Below are 7,200 nucleotides of genomic sequence, written 5' to 3'. Positions count from 1 at the left end.
CTGGGTCCCTGGCACCGCAATTGGCTCTTTCGTCCAGGCTGCTGCGCAGTGACGTATCCTGCCGGCTCGGCTAGGTAGGGGCGGGGCGGAGACCGGCTGCGTCCCTAGCTCTTCAAGTGGCGAAGTCACCGACTCAGCCGGTTCTGCGACGATGTGAATCCACTTCGGTTGGGAGTGAGGCAGAGCTGCGGTTGGCACCCGGAGAGTGAGCTTTATCAACCATCTCGGGTTACGCGTCTTAACGTACACAAATCCCAGTGATAATTTTCTTTTATAGTTTAAATAATTATACACTAAACTTGTAGAAATTTTTACTACTGTGCAAGAATCTGTATTTAAGGAATGGATATGCCACATCTCAGAACACTGTCTCTCCTAGTGGGATCGCCTGAAGGCCTGATTCCAGCACAGTAGAGCTACGTATCTACGTTGAACAGTAACCTTGTATTGATGTGTGTCACGTGTCCTGCGGTCGTTAACCATCTTAACGTCCTTCTTAATAATCGATGTTTGCTCAGTAATAAACTTTTATGATGCACAATTTTGTTGAGCATGGATCCATGACAAATAGTAACACTACCAAGCATTTATTAAGTGCCTTGTACGCACGAGGTGCTTCCTGTGCATCAGCTCTGGTCCTGTCATTCCCTGAGTTATATATGATTCGTATTTATTTATATACTTACATATGCTTTATTTATATATGTGTTTATGATTTATATATCAGACTCAGAAATGTTCATTTACTTTATGTCTTTAGTTGAATTTCAGCGACTAAAATCCTGTCAGATGCAAAGGTCCAGGTTCTTAAATCTCACACATTGTCTCTGCTCTGGAGGAAGGAATTCCTCTGAGACCAGCTCAGGGAGCTCAGTAGTCTGCTGACTACTTTAGTCTAGATATAAAGTGAGCATTTTGGTAGTTGGCCAGGACAACTTTTCAGTTAAGAGACCTTTCTGAGTTCCGGCCTGACGAAAATGATCACTTGGATATATATGGCTGACAGAACCTTAGGAGAATTTTTTGGTTTTAGGTTGCCTGACGAGACAATACAGAAACTAGGGCATAAGAAAACTCCAGTCTAAGTCCCAAATGGACATCCTGAGCAAGCTTATTTAAGCTGAAAAGAAGAGTTCTACCCCGGAACAACATTTTGTAATTTCCTAGTAAATTCAACCTCCCAGGATTCACAGAACATTATCAGGAGAAAGATAAATTTAACTTGCTGCTGATTGTTTTATTTGGTGAGTGTTAGCTCTTGGACCCCCGTCTCCTCCTTGAGAGATTTCGGGACTTCAGTGTCACAAGAATTTTAACCTATTAGTTAATAGTGGGTCAATTTACTTGGGTTCAAATCCCACCTCTGACACTTAATCGTTTGATGCTTCAGTTCTATCATCTGTAAAAAGAAAAAAAAAATAAATGAGTGACCACTTCATATCCATTAGATGGCTACTATCGAAAAAAAAAAAAAAAACCAGAAAATAATGAGTGTTGGCAGAGAAATTGGAACCTTCGTGAATGTAAAATGATACAGCCACTAGTGGAAAACAGTATAATAGTTACTCAAAAAATTAAGGTTTTTTTGGGGTTTATACACAAAAGAACTGAAAGCAGGGCCTCCAAGAGGTATGTAAACATCCGTGTTCATAGCAGAACTATTCACAATAGCTAAGGGGTGGAAGCGACACAAATATCCTTGAACAGATGAATGAATAAACAAAACGTAGCATATACATACAATGAAATATTATTCACCTTTTTAAAAGAAGGAAATTCTGATAATGCTACAGTATGCATGAACCTTGAGGATATTATGCTAAGTGAAATAAGCCAGTCACAAAAGGACAAATACTGTGTGATTTCACTTATATAGAGTACTTAGTCACAATCATAGAGACAGAAATAGAATGGTGGTTGCCAGGGGCTGGGGGGAAGGGGACAATGAAGAGTTGTTATTTAATGGGAATAGTGTTTCAGTTTTATAAAATGAAAAGAGTTCTGGAGATGAATGGTGATGATGGGGGTAATTATGAAAGATCTGTGTTTTACTGGATATCTTGTTACTTGATCAGTAAGTCAGCTGATAAGTAGACAGAGCCTACATATCTACTAGGGGAAAGTCCAAGACAAAAGGGATGCATGTGACCATCCTGTGGCGCTGTTAACTGATAAGGAAATGCCAGGTAGCAGTCTGTGAAGTGCTTCCTCCTGAAGCCATCATGATTATTACAGACCTTCAGTATCAAGGTAGAGAGCTGAGAATAGTCCTCAGGTTCCAGCTAGAGCCACCCTAACCCTCTTGTGCTATTTTATGATTAAATATTTATGGGAAATGCATTATGCCAGACAGCCTTTAAAATAAACTGGGTAGGAATTTGAGACAATTAGTGTATGACTTACCTATTGCTTGTAACAAATTATCCCCAAACGTGGCAGTTTAAAACAGCAAATATTTATTCTCTTACAGTTTCTGAGGAGCTGGAATCAAGGCAGCACAGAGGGGTAGTTCTGGCCGAGGATCTTTTTTAAGGTTGCGTCAAGATGCTAGCAGGGGATATAGTCATTCTGAAGGTCAACTACGTGGAAGGATTTACTTGCAAGCTTACTCATGTGGCTAAGGGTAGGAGGCTTCAATTCCTTACCATGCAGCCCTTCCCATAGGGTTGCTCATGACATGGCAACTCACAGCCAGAGCAAGTGATATGACAGTGATCAGGTCAGAAGCAACAGTATCTTTTATAACCTGATCTTGGAAGTGACATACCACTGTTTCTGCCATATACTGGGTGTCACACAGACCAGCCTCGGTACAGTGTGGAAGGGAACTATTACAAGGCCGTGCCTACTAGGAGGTGGGATCATTGGGGCTGGCTTTATGCATTCAGGCTGCTACAGCAGAATACCATAGACGTGATGGCTTCTAAACAACAGCAATTGATTTCTTACAGTTCTGGAGGCTGGGAAGTCCAAGATCAAGGTGCCAGCTTGGTTGGGCTCTGGTGAAGGCCCACTTCCTCATTCATGGATGGCTGTCTTTTTGCAGCAACCTCACATGGCTGCAGGGGTGAGGGATCTGAGTCTCATTTACAAGGGCATTAATCCCATTTATGAGGAGTCCCACCTACATGACCTAATCACCTCACAAATGCCCCACCTCCAAAGGCCATCACATTGGGGATTAGGATTGAGGTAGGTGTGGGAGGGATACAAACGTTCAATCCAAAGCAGGGACCATCCTAGAAGCTGGCTACTACAACTACATTGCTCAAACAAAATGTATTCTTACTTCAGATCCTATAATAGAAAATGAAGTGAACTTAGTCTAGGAGACTTTTACCTACAAAAAGGGGCAGAATTGCCCACTGGCTAAGAGAGCAGCCGCTAGAACCAGACTCTCTGGGTTCAGATTCTTGCTTTGCCACTTACTGGGTGAACACTTAGACAAATTATTTCTCTGTTCCTCAATTTCCTCATCTGTGGAACAGGGTAATAAAAGCATCCTCTACCATGATATGTCTGGTTGGACACAAGAGCATTTTCCACCTTATAGAAATACAAGGGAAGCTACCCTTGAAGGAGAAGTGGGTTTCAATTAAGTCAGGACATAGGTGATTCGATGGTTTGGTTAAGGAGAATTTGCTTACCATGGAATGAAACCTCTAGAAACCTAAGGGGAATCTTTTCATTGAATCTTTGCTGTATGCTAGGACTCTGCATGTATTATCTCAAGACCCACCTTTGAGAAGGATACAATGATCATCTATCAATTTTAAAGATGTGGATACATTGAAACTTGTCCAAGATGCTACCATTTTTTGATTACAATAGTGAACTAAACCACTAGGTGAAGTTGGCCATTGGCATTTATAACCATGGCCAAGGATAATAATGCGAGGGAGGGGTTCCCTGGTGCAGATTGAGACCCACTCCCCATGTGGAGTCAGGTCTAGACCATGGTTTGCAAGCCAAGTCTGTGTGTCACAGATACCAAGGCATTAGGCCACTCTGCTTCTTCATACATGGGGGAAGGAAAAGAGGTGTCTTCTCAGGTGGGGCAAGGAGAGGGGGTCCGCAAGAAGGGGTGAGGGTTAGATTAGAAGTGTTTCGTTTAACAGATTGATGGACAACCTGGAAGCAATGGACAAATTCTTAGAAATGCACAACCTGCCAAGACTGAATCAGGAAGAAATAGAAAATATGAACGGACCAATCACAAGCACTGAAATTGAAACTGTGATTAAAAATCTTCCAACAAACAAAAGCCCAGGATCAGGTGGCTTCACAGGAGAATTCTGTCAAACATTTAGAAAAGAGCTAACACCTATCCTTCTCAAACTCTTCCAAAATATAGCAGAGGGAGGAACACTCCCAAACTCATTCTACGAGGCCACCATCACCCTGATACCAAAACCAGACAAGGATGTCACAAAGAAAGAAACTACAGGCCAATATCACTGATGAACATAGATGCAGAAATCCTCAACAAAATACTAGCAAACAGAATCCAACAGCACATTAAAAGGATCATACACCATGATCAAGTGGGGTTTATTCCAGGAATTCAAGGATTCTTCAATATACGCAAATCAATCAACGTGATACACCATATTAACAAATTGAAGGAGAAAAACCATATGATCATCTCAATAGATGCAGATGTGGACCTAGAGTCTGTCATACAGAGTGAAGTAAGTCAGAAAGAGAAAGACAAATACCGTATGCTAACACATATATATGGAATTTAAGAAAAAAAATGTCATGAAGAACCCAGGGGTAAGACAGGATTAAAGACACAGATCTACTAGAGAATGGAGTTGATGATATGGGGAGGGGGAAGGGTAAGCTGTGACAAAGCGAGAGAGTGGCATGGACATATATACACTACCAAACGTAGAATAGATCGCTAGTGGGAAGCAGCCACATAGCACAGGGAGATCAGCTCGGTGCTTTGTGACCACCTAGAGGGGTAGGATAGGGAGGGTGGGAGGGAGGGAGACGCAAGAGGGAAGAGATATGGGAACATATGTGTACGTATAACTGATTCACTTTGTTATAAAGCAGAAATTAACACACCATTGTAAAGCAATTATACTCCAATAAAGATGTAAAAAAAAATTGAATCAACAGAGAAAAAAAAAAGTAACTTTTATTTTGCCACTGGTTTGTCCCTTTAATTAAATAGATTGAACCCTACCTTTTTTGGTGGGCTATGAAGAGGACTCACTGCACTGCATTAAACCCCTCAGGGGCCCTGGCCACCTGAGTGCCATGTAATGCTTCATCTCAGCTCCTTCTCATTTGGTCACCTCTAAAGGGCCAACTTCCTACTACATGCCAGTATCCTCAAAGTACCAAGAAGAGTGCTAAGTAGGTACACCTGCTGATTGATTTTTAACCCTTATGAAAGCTGAAATGTGCCCTTTTATTCATTTATTCAATAGACATTTAATGGAAATACAAACTGAATGATTTGTCCTTGTCTATAGGATGCTTTTAAGTGTGCAGGCCAGAATCTCACTTTTGTTTTTTCACTGCTTTAAAAGCTGATCTAATCCTTTAGTCAAATAATGCTTTGTGGGCTCTCACTGTGTGCCGCTAATATGCTCTTCAGCAGTACCGTTCCATTAAAGTTCAAGGTGTTTGTTCTTCTTAAACTACTGCACTAACACTGTTACTACTCCCCAGGTTCAGTGCCATCTCTAAATTTAACATATTTGTTGAAAGACTCTTATTTGAGATCATTAATGATGAAATGCCTGCCCTATGCTTCTCCGAATCCCCTAGCATTCTTCCAGTTCCTGTAAAATTCATTAGTACCTTTAATTTACTACCCTTGGGCCAATTTTATTCAACTGTGACTTTAGGGAGGGATTGTATTCCTATTGTAACTGGAGACAAAGGCATTTGTGATCAAGACCTAATCCTGAACCCTGGAATCTGTAAATGTTACCTTATATGGGAAAAGGGTCTTTGCAGATGTGATTAAGGATCTTGAGGTAGGGAGATTATCCTGGATTATCCAGGGGAGCCCTGGATAATCACAAATGTCCTTATAAGAGAGAGGAAGAGGGAGGTTTGACATAGGCAGAAGAGAAGATGGTGTGATCAGAGGCAGAGACTGGAGTGATGCAATTGCAAACCAAGGAATGCTGGCAGTTCCCAGGAGCTGGAAGAAGAAAGAACATTCTCCCCTCCTTAATTTCAGCACAAACTGATTTTGGACTTCTGGTCTCCAAAACTGTGAGAGGATAAATTTCTGTTGTTTAAAGGTACCAAGTCTGTGGTCATTTGTTACAGCTGCCATAAGAAACTAATATTGAATACATTACATTTCACAGCTCACTCAGAGCTTGTGTGAGAGTACTTGAGAAACAAATGCTGGAAAGACTTTTGTCTGGGTTGCATTTTAATGAAATAGTTCAGACTTACAAAAATCTATAACTAATAATATAATGACACTGTGGAACTTACTACCTGGCCTAAAAAGCAAAACATTTCAAGTACATTTGAGTTCTCCCAGGCACCCCTCCCCCACCGTGTTCCTCTCGCTCCACCTCAGAGGTAAGCCACTTTCCTGAATTTAGTTGTCATTGCTCCAGTACATATCTTTAAAGTTTTGCTACATTGTATCCCTAAGATATATTAAATTGTTTAAAAATTTTATAAAAATGTTGATATTCTATCTATCTGGTATATATATTCTTTTGCAATTTGCTTTTTTGTTAACTATCTGAGCTATTTCCTTGAGTGCTTTCTACATGTAAAGTACCATATTGGGCAATGTGGATGATACAAGACAAATCAGACAGGAAGATTTTGCACCAACATAATCCTGTTAAAAGAGCTACAAATGTAATCTCTTATAGTATTTTCCCATTGTTTTAAAGGAAGGTTCCTACTCAGTAATGTCAACCCAATAAGCGCAGAAGGTAGCAAATAAGAAAAGAGTGTATTTGGGGTCTTAAGAATTGCAATTCTGGAGACACAGATTTGGGTAAAACCAAATGAGTGTTCTGGGGAAGTGTTCAGGGCCTTATAAAGGCAAAAGCCATGAGGCTCTACTCTGATAGAAGAAAGGAAATATTAGTCCTTAAGGGATGGCTGTCGCAAGTTGCTTTCGGGTAAGGATGCAGTAAGTATCTTGAGTTTCTGAACATTGGGCAGATGTTCTGGATGTCTGTGTTAAGACAATAAGTG

The sequence above is a fragment of the Neophocaena asiaeorientalis genome, unplaced genomic scaffold, assembly GCF_003031525.2.
Source record: "Neophocaena asiaeorientalis asiaeorientalis breed wild unplaced genomic scaffold, Neophocaena_asiaeorientalis_V1.1 scaffold432, whole genome shotgun sequence".
Lineage (NCBI taxonomy): Eukaryota > Metazoa > Chordata > Mammalia > Artiodactyla > Phocoenidae > Neophocaena > Neophocaena asiaeorientalis.
This window is presented reverse-complemented; position numbering follows the sequence as displayed.